Source organism: Melospiza melodia, chromosome Z (assembly GCF_035770615.1).
Source record: "Melospiza melodia melodia isolate bMelMel2 chromosome Z, bMelMel2.pri, whole genome shotgun sequence".
Taxonomy (NCBI): Eukaryota; Metazoa; Chordata; class Aves; order Passeriformes; family Passerellidae; genus Melospiza; species Melospiza melodia.
Window position 1 is genome coordinate 80,373,502 of NC_086226.1, and position 12,304 is coordinate 80,385,805.

Consider the following 12,304-nt stretch of genomic DNA (forward strand, 5'->3'; position numbering starts at 1 on the left):
GCACAGAATCCAGCCTGCTCCAATCCCTTCTCTGCATCCTCACTGCAAGAAAGGAGGAGGATTTGCTGGTCAAGTGAGAGGCAATCACAAAAGAAATCAATCCAAGAAGTGAAGTGCTCCTTCAGTGGCTTCCAGTGAAATTTATTGCTTGTCATCTTCCTGACAAGTTCCTTCAGAACGCCCAGACCTTGAGGGAAATTGGTGGTGTTTGAAGTTTGGCAGCGGGAAGTGTGATCTGTTTTGGGGGTATTTGCTGTGTTTTCCTTACACAGTTGAGTCCTTATAATTTCTTCCACTATCTTTGTGCAGATTGGAGCGGGATGCTGTGAGCTAACGTGAATATTTGGCAGCTGAGCAATGGAGCCTGATGTTTTTGACCAGGGGGGAAATGGATGCCATAACAGTCCTGGAGTAAGTGTTGTGTTGGAGACATCCCTCCGCTTCCTAAGGAGGTCTTTTCCCTGAGTTTTAAATGCAGTGTTTCAGGTCTTGTTCGTTGTTTTAAATGCATGTGCCTTCTCCATGGGCCAGGTGAGGTGTCTGACTAAGGCAGGACCTAGAGTCCTCTAAAATCCATGACCATAAAATTAAAAAAAAAAACAAAAAAACAACCCAGGACTGAGTGGCTTTCAGACAGTACTTGGCCAAATGCCATTGAATCTTGGGGATATTTGTAATTAAGACAGAAAACTTGCTGGAAACTCTGAGTTGTGACTCCCAAAGAGTTTAATGGACTCAGGCAAAAAACATCTTGTTTTTGTCGATCAGGAAACAAACTTAGGGGATGTGTCAGGAACTTGGTGTCCCTTGTCCCCTGTGCTGCACATCACTGCCTGGAGCAGCTGGATGTGCCCATTTTGGGGCTGTTACTGTGGAAAAAGAGCAGGTGACACCTGGCGGTGTGACTGGCTGGAGATTTGTTCAAAACAAGCGCCCCATTCTACCCCAGAGTTCCCGAATTTAGTTTGCTGAAGTGAACTTGTCCAGTGCTAATATAATGTCACTGCAGGACAGGAAACAACATGGGCGCACACACTGCTGTTCTCAAGGTGAAAAAAGGGGAGTTTATTTTCTGGGTCCAACATTTATAGATTCCAAAAGTGACAGTGCCACCTGTCCAATGATACTGGACAAACCTACAGTCCATCACATTTCTCTTCCTCCATAAAGAAATGCAAAACAATGAGTTATTTACAGAAAGTGTGCAAGAAAGTTTGTTACAAGAAAGTCAACATCAGAAGGCTTAAAAAATCTTCAAAAATCAAAATGACAGTATAAAGCAGTATTGTTCAAAAAACCAGATTCCGCCCTTGCCATGGTGGTGGTTGCTTTATCTCCCAAACCCTTGGTGCTGTGTTGATCAGGAGAAGAACATGATTTCTTTATTTTGTTCTGCAGTCATTCGATAAAAGATATCTGCAAGCTCCAGATTTGATGGTGTGAGTGATAGGAATTTGCTGTCTTTCCAAATTTTCTTCCACCAATGGGTGGCCCTTGCTATCTCCCTTGGATGGGTGCCCCATCCCTGAATGCTGCCACGTTTTTGTGGGTGGCACCTCACCAGCTGCTCCTTTGGAACCGAGATCTCCGTGGCTTTCCACCAAAAAAAGATGGGGAAAGTGTTGCACTTTACTCCTTGGCTTTCCCTCCTCATTTTCTTCATCCCAATCAGTCTGTGAGGGGACTTGCCACTGTTCTTTCTCATGAAATAATCCACGGAGCCAGAACGTTGTGGAGCCAGGCAGAGGTGCCAAGGAAAACTGAGTCACACACACAGAGAGCAGTGAATCATCTGGGGCTCAGCTGAGACCTTGGCACACGTGGGGCTGTCCCACACAGGGACATTTTTTGTTTTTGCTGCTGATGGTGCTCAGGGGTCCCTCACACTCTGTGTCAGACACCTGGCAGTGAGACTCCTCTAAATATTTTTATTTAGATGTCGAGTGGGACGTGTATACGGGGATACGCGTCCCACTCGACGTCTAAATAAAAATATTTAGAGGAGTCTCACTGCTCTGTAGGAGGTAAACCCAGACTAAGACAGGTTTTGGTGCTGATTTTGAGTCTGCTGTGCGCAGCTGGAGCATTCGCAAGTCTGCCCCGGGAATACAGACACGTTAAAATACAAGAAATACAAGTGTGTGCTGCCTGTGGGGCTTTGGGGGAGCAGAGCAGGGGTGGTGTGCAGGAATGTGGTTTTTGTTGATGGAGTGACAGAACTATTTTTTGTTTTCTTAAAAAGGAAAGAAGCTTAGAAGTTTCTTTTTTTTTTTTTTTTTTTAGATTAGGTGAAAAAGACACTTCATAGGACTTTGGAGACTTCAAATTTGAGGATGGCAAATTGGACAGAAGCTACTTTTTCTCTGTTTGTTATTTTGCCTTTTATTAAACCTTTCTGTTTCCAGCACTGCAACAGAAGCCATCCTGCTGATTTTTATGCCTCCAAAGGTAGCTGAGCTACCTTGGGTGTGTTACAGGCCTCCAAGAGCTCATGAGACCTGGCTCAAGGATGCTCATATGGCAATGGTGTGGACAGCCCCTGGACCTGGAGTGTTCAAGGGAGCCGGGCTGGGGGGTCCAGGCACTCAGGAAGGGATGTGGGATGCAGCATCCCCATCCAAACCGCAGCAGAGATCCCAACCAACCGAGACCAGAAACTGGGAAGAGCTTCCGTTGGTTCCAAAGGAAAGTGGAGTTTGTGGGGAGGATTCATTGGGAAACTCTGCTTTGCTCTGCTGAGTTTGCCTTTAAGGGTGTTGTCATTCTGCAAGCTGCTGAAAAGTGTTTAGTTTAAGGTATTTTGTGTTTGTTTTTTTCACTGTGCCTGGAAAAATGGAGAGGCCAGACAGGCTGATGCACGCCAGCAGAGATGCCAAAGCCTGGCTGTACCCTGCAACACTTTTTTTTTTTTTTTTTTTTTGTGAAAAACATCAAAAAAAGTGAGTGAGAGTGGAGTGCTGCGCCCTTAGAGCCCGGGACACAGCTCTAAGGGTTTGGGATCTGCTTAATTAGCAGCATGCTTCATTAGGGCTGCATTTAAACCCTCCCTTGCTCTCTCCAGGACCAGCCAGCTTAGCAGGAGAGTTGCTGCTTCACAAGGCTTCTTCTTCACCAAAATGTGCAGCAAAATCCACCCCTCAAGAGCCCTGTGGAAAGATTTGTCTGCATTTTCTCCTGACTCCAGACAAATTCAGACCTAAGCGTTGGGAATAATGAAAGTTTGACACGAAAGTCTCACAGATATGTGTGCCTAGCAGAACGATTTTTAAATGCAGAGTCTGATGAAGAATAGAGATGGAAGCCAGTTTTGATATGGAATAAAAGAATTGCTGAGCCAGTCTCACTGGATAACCAAGGAGGCCAAGGGTGTGTTAGTTAGAAGGGGTTTTATGGCTTAGAGCAAAGGATAAACCCACCCCAAACAAGAAGATGATTTCACCAAGCAGAAAGAGAGCACAGGCAGACAAGGCAGCAAATGTGGCAAGTGGGAAAAAGGTCCCAGAATTTCCCACTGCAAGAGAACTGAAAAACAACTTCCAGCTTAAACTGTAATGTACTGACTTTGGTGATTGGAGAACAGCAACATGAATATGGTAATTACAGGAGTTATGATGGGCTACAGATAATAGTTAAGGTATAGATTGGTTTTGCTGTGTTAAGATGCTCAGCAAAGAAAAGTCTATAATGCATTGTAACCAAAAGAAAAGGATATAGTGCACTGTAACAAAAAGAAAAGTCTATAATGCACTGTAACCAAACCCAAAGGGTGTCCAGGCTGCCTGCAGCTGGAGCTGACAGCTGTGGGCACAGCTCTGTCACCCACAGCCCTGGGCTGCTGTGACACCTTGGATGGAACAAACTGCATTTTGTTTACAATCAACTGCATTTTGGGGAGCCCCTGCAGTCCCACATCCCTCATTTCGGCTCTTGGAGCGGTCTGTGAGAGACGGCCCCTGAAATGTGATGTAAATGCTGTGAAATGGGATGTGAAATGCTGCCCCTTCCCTCCTCCCTGCTCTCCTTGGCACGGGGCTGGGGATTGCTCAAGCCCTCGGAGCTGTCTGGAGCACAAACCTCTGCAGGAGCACGCAGTGGAGGAAATCATCTGCAGCCCAGGAGAGATAAGGACGTGCACAAGCCCTGGGACTCTCTGTGTGAGAGTCAGCACAGCAAATCTGGAGACACCACCACACAGATGAGTTTGTGGTAAACATGTGCCCTTCCAAATGGACTGGGAAAAAAAAAGTTATGGGCAGCCTTTCCCCCTCCCTCAGGATGAATTCTCTAAATGGGAAGGAAGGGAGTGAGAAAGTTGGAGTTTGGAAAGTTCAGTTGTTCCTGGAAACAAGAATAGCTTCGTGATTGTTTCCCTTTTTTTTTTTTTTTAATAAAACAAGCTGATTCATGAACCTTCATCCCCACCCTTACCTGGTCCCTTTTTATTTCCATTTTGGACTGTGCCAGCTCAGGATTTCTCTGTGCTGCAAGATGCATGCAGCACGTTGGGGAAAAAAAAAAAGCAATTGCAAAGAAATAGCTGTTCTCCAATTGCCTGCACCAGATATGGCAACATGGATCCAGATTGAATGAATTAAGCTTTTATTTTGGAACTCTCAGGGCAGGAAGGCAGCTACATTGTCTGTTCTAATGAGGCCAATGCTCCCTGCAGACTTTCCTTGTCATTGAGGCCCTTTCTTTTGTCCCAATCCTGACAGATTTCCAGTGTATTTTTCACTTGGTCCTTGTGAATACATGATAGGGCTGGAGAAGCCCAGGGCTGGTCAGAAAAATTCCAGCTGAGAAATGTCAGGGGCCTTCATAAATTCCATTAGGGCTACAGGGCCCTCTGCAATTGAGGATGGACAATTTCCATTACCTTTCATGCAGAATTTGGGCTCCACAGAACTGCAAGTTTCACCCGGTGGCTTTCAGTTCTATCCCAATTATTTGCTAAGTGCTGTTTGTTAAGAAGTCATCTGGACTTTATTTAAAGGCTGGGAAATTAATTGAAACTGACGGAGGACTTCCACAAATGACAAACTCCATCAAACTCATCGGTTTCAACCCGATTGGAACAATACTTCAGAATTTTTTTGGCCTAATGTTTGTTTATATGGATAAGTTGGGGAAGAATGAATGGCCTCTTTTGTGAAGCCCTGCCTTCAGACTGTGGTGCTGTACGACCAGGTTTTCATTATAATTACTTTTTATGCTGCAAGTCAGTCGCTAATTCAACATAAACTCAACGTAACAGGAGTTTCAAATGTGTCCAAAGCGAGTTCTTAAATACTGATCTAAACTCACCATGAGCTGGCATAGAGTTTTAGCCATGTAAGTTCAAAAATAAATTAAGCCAATCAATGAAGTGTGGGAATTAAATGGCACATCCTGACTCAGTTTTCATTCATTCTTTTGCTCATTAGCCTCAGTGCATGTGCTTTTCCCTCTCTCTGTGAGGGGAAAAATGTTGGACAGGCCTGGTGGGAGAAATCAGAGCAGCAGTTGTGGCTCTGCCGTCCTCCAGGAAGGCCACAGGACTAAATCATGGCTCTGCTCAGTCAGAATCTCACTGTGTCTCACCAAATTTACGTTTCAGCCGCAGATTCTGAACATCAGCAACTCAAAGTGGTGACAGACTCAAACTCCAGCATGGTGACAGAAAGCACAGGGCTTCAACGCCACCTGCGTGGTGTCACCTGGCAACCACAACTATCAGTTTTCATCCCAAATTCCCCTTCCATGAATAAAGAAAAGCAATTTCAGGGCCACTTTGGAGGGTGCCAGAGTGCTGGGGCCAGTGGTGACCTTGCTTTGAAGGGTGCCCAGAGCAGCTATGGCTGCCCCTGGATCCATGGAAATGCCCAAGGCCAGGCTGGACACTGGGGCTGGGAGTACCTGGGACAATGAAAGGTGTCTCTGCCATGGCAAATGGGACAAAAAAATGGGACAAAATGAAATTTATCGTCCCTTCCAACCCAAACCATTCTCTGGTTCCGTGGTTTGTGTTTATCTAGTGAGAGCTCCTGCGACCCAAAGCTTTTGGCCGGTTGGGTGAAGAAGGTGAAGTCAACAAAATTATTGAGTTGATGGCTCCAACCTAAAGAAAACAAAAGGTAAATCAGGTTAAGAGTCAAGTATGGAGACAGAAGTGTAAGGATCCTGGAATCCCCAGACCTCAAGCTCAAAAAAATGTGCAAAACTGGCCTCTGGTTTCTCCTTCCGTACCAGAAAATATGTCTGCTTGGCCCTTTGGACCCTAAGGATGCATCCTTCCTCCCTTGTGTTCTGAGAAATCAGAGAGAAACAGGCAAAAAAGGAGTCTCTGACTGCTGAAGCACATTACAGAATCAGCCTGGGTTTTTTTTTTTTTTTTTTTTGTTTTTCCAGTATGGAAACATCATTGAAAGGCATTTTTCTTTCAATTGATTGGGGTAGTGTTTTCCTCATGTCTAGATCTGACTTCCTGAGCAGAAGACATACTTTTACAGAATGCTGTTCATTTAAACTTAGGGGAAAAAAAAAAAAAGAAAAAAAAAAAAAAGGAGTGGGGGAGAGGGAGAGAGAAAATATTTTCTCCCTTAGCTTCTAAAAAATATAATATTTTCTGTATTTTTTGATTTTGGCAAAGACTGCAGTGTATGCCAGCCAGAAAGTAAGTAAAATACAGTCAAAGGCTGCCCTTGTCCACATGTTTGAAATGGACTACCAAAAATGCATCATTTTTTCCAACATTTTTGCTGGGTGGAGCGCGGAAGGTGATTCCCCCTTCACACCCTAGCATAAATATTTATACAGAACAGCTCCAGCCCAACCTGAAAGGAAAGTTCTGAGAGTGCTTCAGAAGGCCTGTGGCAGGAAATAAAACCCTAAAACAATTTCCATTAAATTTTCTGGCTCCCGGACACGATGCCGTGGGTTTGGAGCCGAACAAGCGGCCCCCACAGAAAAACCCTGAGGTTTCTTTTGACTCCAATCTTCACAAACTGTCTCTGTTGCTCGCCAGCCACTGGAAAAAAAGGAGAGGAGGAAACGCTGCACTGCCTTGGGAGAGCACTTTAAATGAGCTTGCTGTCCTTGCCCACCTCCTCCTCGCTGAGAAGCAGAAGAATAGTGAAAGGACACCCTATGCAAGAGGGGAAAAATGGCACAGCACCTCAGGCACAAAGGGGATGTATGAGGGATCGCAGGGCAGGCACTTGCTTCAAAAATAAAAGGGCCTTTTTTAGCAGCATCGAAGGTTTGGGTTTGCCCAGCTCTTGCTGTGCCATCCCCTCCTAACCCAGCGAACCCTCCAAACATTCACCTTACACTGATTAATTCTTGCATTACGCCAAATTTTAGAGCACCTTCTTTCGAATATAGTGCTGCTGATGTGAAGGAAGTATTCAGGAAGGACAAATATCAGCAAGGATAATTTTCTGTACTTTTTACACTATGGTTTTTGTGTTGAGAGGGTCTCCAAGCGCTCCATAATTGTTAACCCAAGGTGGGAAATGTCACCATCGCTGGGATGAAGCATGATGTCTGGATGAGCACCAAAGATGCACATCTCACTCTTCATGTTACGTATATTTAGCAACTTTCAGCTTGGGGAAAGGCAAATGAACGAATAAATGCATTTATAGTTGATTATAAATAAAACTTTATTCAGCTGAGTTGAGCACTGGAGTTAGACCTGGTGCTGGTTTGGGTTAAGCCTCATAATTATCCTGTGGCCACTTGTAGGTTTCACTGCTGTGGGAGGACAGAGCAGAGGCTGGAGCACAATCCCTGCCCTGCCTTTACCCTTCTTGCACATTCTTGCCCTTCTTTTACCCTTCTTGCCCTGGGACCAGCCCTGCTGATGTCCTGGTTTAAAACTAAGGACACACATCTTAATGCCTCATTTACCTGGAAGTGGACAGAAACATCCTTTAAAAACAGTAAATTTTGGCTTTTTTCTGCGAGGAAACTCTTGTTTTTCACTGTGTTCCCATCATGCATGCTCACTGACTTAACCATTCCTGGTTAAGCAACCAAGAAAGTGAGGAGTAAGGGAATTAAGGCCTCACTGCTCATCCTGACATCACCATCCCAGCTGAAGTCACTATTTTGATGGTGGCCCTGTATAGTGGACACAAGTCCCAGAAGAGTTTGGCAAAAAAAACCCTGTAATTCTAGGCAAACTTTCATATAAATAAATAAATAAACAAACAAATAAATGTTATTTATTTATTTATTTATTCAAACATATATTTAATATAAATATAACGTATAAGATATATCAAATATAAATATATTAAATATATATTTATATATTTAACTATTTTTACTTTATTTACTGTATTTTATTTATAAAAATAAGTACCAAAAAAATAGAATATATTTTATATATATTATAAAAATAATATATATAAATATATAAAATAATACATTATTATTTTATAAAAAATATATATAAATAATACATTATTTATAAATAATTGATTATAATATATAAATAATATATATTATATATAATATATGCAATTATATGTAATATATAAATATATAAAATAATATATAATAATACTATATAAATATATTTATGTATTTAAATGCATTATTTATATTTATTATTATATATATTATATTATTTTTATATTATATATTATTATATTATTTTATATTATATATAATCTATAATATTTAATATATTAATATTTTAATATATTCTATTTAAACTGATTTTAAATATAATCCTATATTTATATAAATATTATAAAAATATAGGATTATAATTATATAAATATTATTATTTATATTTATTATTTATATAAATAAATATTATTAACTATAATCCTATATTATACAAATATAATCCTTTATTTAACGCAGTGCCAAGGATTTTAATGGCAAATATAATTACAACAGCACTGTAGGAAAATGCCTTAACACACACAGCATAGTGGGCAGTAATAATGAGATGAGAGGTGTTTGTTTCCTGCATTCTGGGACATTTCTCCCAAATGGGCTGGTTTGGGGCGAAGATTGGGAGGATGGGGCAGCACCAATCCCTCTCTGAATTCCCTGCATGTGCTGAAGCACCACTCTGCAGTTACCTCAGAAACCCAGAGCCCAGCCTAGCTGCTTTGATCAGCCCTAAATTGCTCACTGTAATTAGCCAATTAGCAGCTGTCAGCGAGCCCTAAATGATCCCTCCCTATCTGGGATCTCTGTAAGCTGCAACAATCCTTGGGTGTCCATATCCCAAAAGGAGGCAATGCCTTTTACTCCGTTTCGAGGTTTATGTTCAGACTGGGAATCTGCACCGCCGTTACCCATACAGGGAAATGAAGCAAAGTCCCTCCTCAGGACTCCTGGAAATAGGATGAAAAGCAATGTTAGCCTGGGAGAGATGTAAAGAGGCTACTTCAGTTCACCATAGCTCATTAAAATTACTTTCTGAGCACTTAAGCCTTGGGTACTTCATTTTCTGGCTGAGAATCTCAATGGTCCATCCAGGAGCTGGAGAAGGCTCCAGTGGGAGTGATTTGGGATGAAAGTGTGGCTCTGGGGGTGTTGCTGGGCAAGTGGGCTGTGAAAATGTGACCCTCGCAGTGTCTCTCAGGTTTTATCTGCTGCATCCGTGCTAAAGGTGTGAATAATTTTGGTGGAGCAGAAATACCTCAGAGTCCTTGGTTTTCTTTCACTCAGTGAGCTAGGTCACAGTTTCAGAGGAAAAAAAATAATTAAAAATTAAATATAAACACTGCTTTGCATTTTTAATGCTTGTAAATAGGCATTTACCAAATAGATGGAGAAATCCTTGAATAGCAGAGCAAATGTTACAACTTTACGGCAAATAGTTGCAGCAAGTTTTTTTTACTGAAGGGTTCTGATTAATAAAGCTTTGCTTTGCATTTGGGAGATGTGGTGGATTTATTAATGTGGACTTTTAATCCCTGCCACGCTGGAAATATTGCACAGTGCTGTTCAGACATTTGATCTCAGAGTTCTCCTTCATGACTCTTAAGTCACATTTCCTGGATATGATTTTTAGCCTGCTAAATAAGGTCCAGGCAAAAGCTTTGATAAAAGTGGTTATGTTTTAGGATACGGCTCTAGATGGACTTCTGTGTGAAAGCTGGACTGGAATGATTTCTTAATTTGTAATGGAAATGAAGTATAAAAAGCTATGCAGGAGCAGATGTGAATTGCTGATTGGTCAGGGCCTCCTCTTCCCACTGACATGCATAAATTTTATCACAAGGGAGACCCTTAGATGTGTGGCATTCACATTCGCTGGAAAAATCCCTATGCCAAGGGTTTTCCTCCTGGGAAGCTGAGAAGCCTCAGAGAAAAGGAAAACAATTCTCATCTCATTTGCTTCTCCTGTGTTGTGCTCATGTGGAATGTGTTTGAAGATTGTTTACCCGCAGGTGATTGTTCCATTGGATCCTGCTGTGAGTTGTTTTCACTCTTTGGCCAGTCAGGGCCAAGCTGTGTCAGAGCTCTTCATTGTTATCTTTTTTAGCATTCTGTAAGTATCCTTTCTGTATTCTTTAGCATAGTTTAGTTTAGTATTCTTTAATATAATATAGTATTGTAAAGTAATAAATTAACCTTCTGAGAACATGGAGTCAGATTCATCATTCCTGCCTTCATTGGGGCATTCCCCGCAAATACAATGTGGGTGCACACAAAGCATGGTTCTGGGGTGATTGTGGGGTGCCAGGTCTCACCATTTTTGCTGAAATAGCCCTCTGAGCAGAGAGAGATCTTTTCTGCAGGAGGCTGAGCTGGAAGTGGCTGCACTCAGCAGGAAGGGGCTGCTCCACAGCAGCTGCACTGAGCAATGTCCTGGACATGCCCTGGGTGAGGCTGGACAAGTCCAGATGTGACCCCCAAAATCTCAATTGTATTTCTCTTGAAGTCAGACCAGAGTTTGGCTTGAAAGAAGCTGTGACGGTGCTCACAGGGGTCCCAGGATGAGGGGAGAGACGAGGATCTGACTCCACGTTTCAGAAGGCTGATTTAGTACTTTATGATATATATATTACATTAAAATTATGCTAAAAGAATAGAAGAAAAGGTTTCATCTCAGAACACTAGCTGAGCTAAGAATAGAAAGGAACGATAACAAAGGCTCTGTCCCAACCCTCTGTCTGAGCCAGCTGACTGTGATTGGCCATTAATTAGAAACAACCACATGAGACCAATCACAGATCCTCCTGTGCAGCAGATAATCAATGTTTGCATTTTGTTCCTGAGGCCTCCCAGCTTCTCAGGAGGAAAAATCCCAAGGAAAGGATTTTCCATAAAAGATGCCTGTGGCAAGGATCCTTTATCCGGTCCTTTATCCCTGCCATGGCAGGGACACCTTCCACCACCCCAGGGTGTTCCAAGCCTGTTCCACCAGACCTTGAGCACTGCCAGGGATCCAGGGGCAGCCACAGAGCCTTGAATCAACACCTTGGAAAGTTTTAACTTCCGAAAAAGGGAGAAAACGGCTGAAAATGGGTAAAATTAATCTTCTTGAAACCTTTAAGGCAGGGGACTGGCTGTGGTTGAACAGAAGGCTGCTGGTACAATTCCTGAGAGAATGAGAGAATGGCTAAACCCCATGGCAGTGTTCTTGATTTCCTGAGAGTTTGGGTGAAAGTCTTCACATTTCTGGTTTTCAGGCAGTTCCATCAAGTCCTAAAGAAGGCATTTTGGGCAATTTTGGGCAATTTTGGGGCAATTTGGGGCATTTGGGGCAGGTCCAATGCCTGGGCAGAGAGCCCTGGCATTACCTGCATGTGCATGCAGGATTGTGTTCAGACACCTCCATCCTCAGACCCTCAACATGGATTGACTGCCCCGACTCTTTGCTCCCAATTTCCATGGGATCTTTAGGAAAAAAGACAGAAAATTATGTTCCCCCTTAGCACCAGATCAGATGAGGGAGCTGTGGGCTGGGCTGAGTGCCTTGATGGCTCTTCCTCACACACAAGGTTTTTATAATTTAATCTTCAGTAGCCATCAGAGATTGACAAAACTATAAAATGGGGAAATACTTCATCCACAGTGCTCATTGCAACTCCTCCTGCTTGAGTTGCATTTTAAGCAAAACCATCCTCTATCTGCGTCCAAAGCTAACACATAAAGTTATATATTTTATCTTTTTGTTGTTGCTACTGCCCCACCTGGGGCAGCAGAAATGCTCTAGCTCCTGCGTGACTCCCCATGACAAGTTTCTCAGCTCTTAATTTTTCTGATCCCCGATTATTATGTTTTAAAAGTGAGGACAATCCAAATGAAAATTCGCAGTAGTAATTATATCGATCCCCTTGTTGCAGAA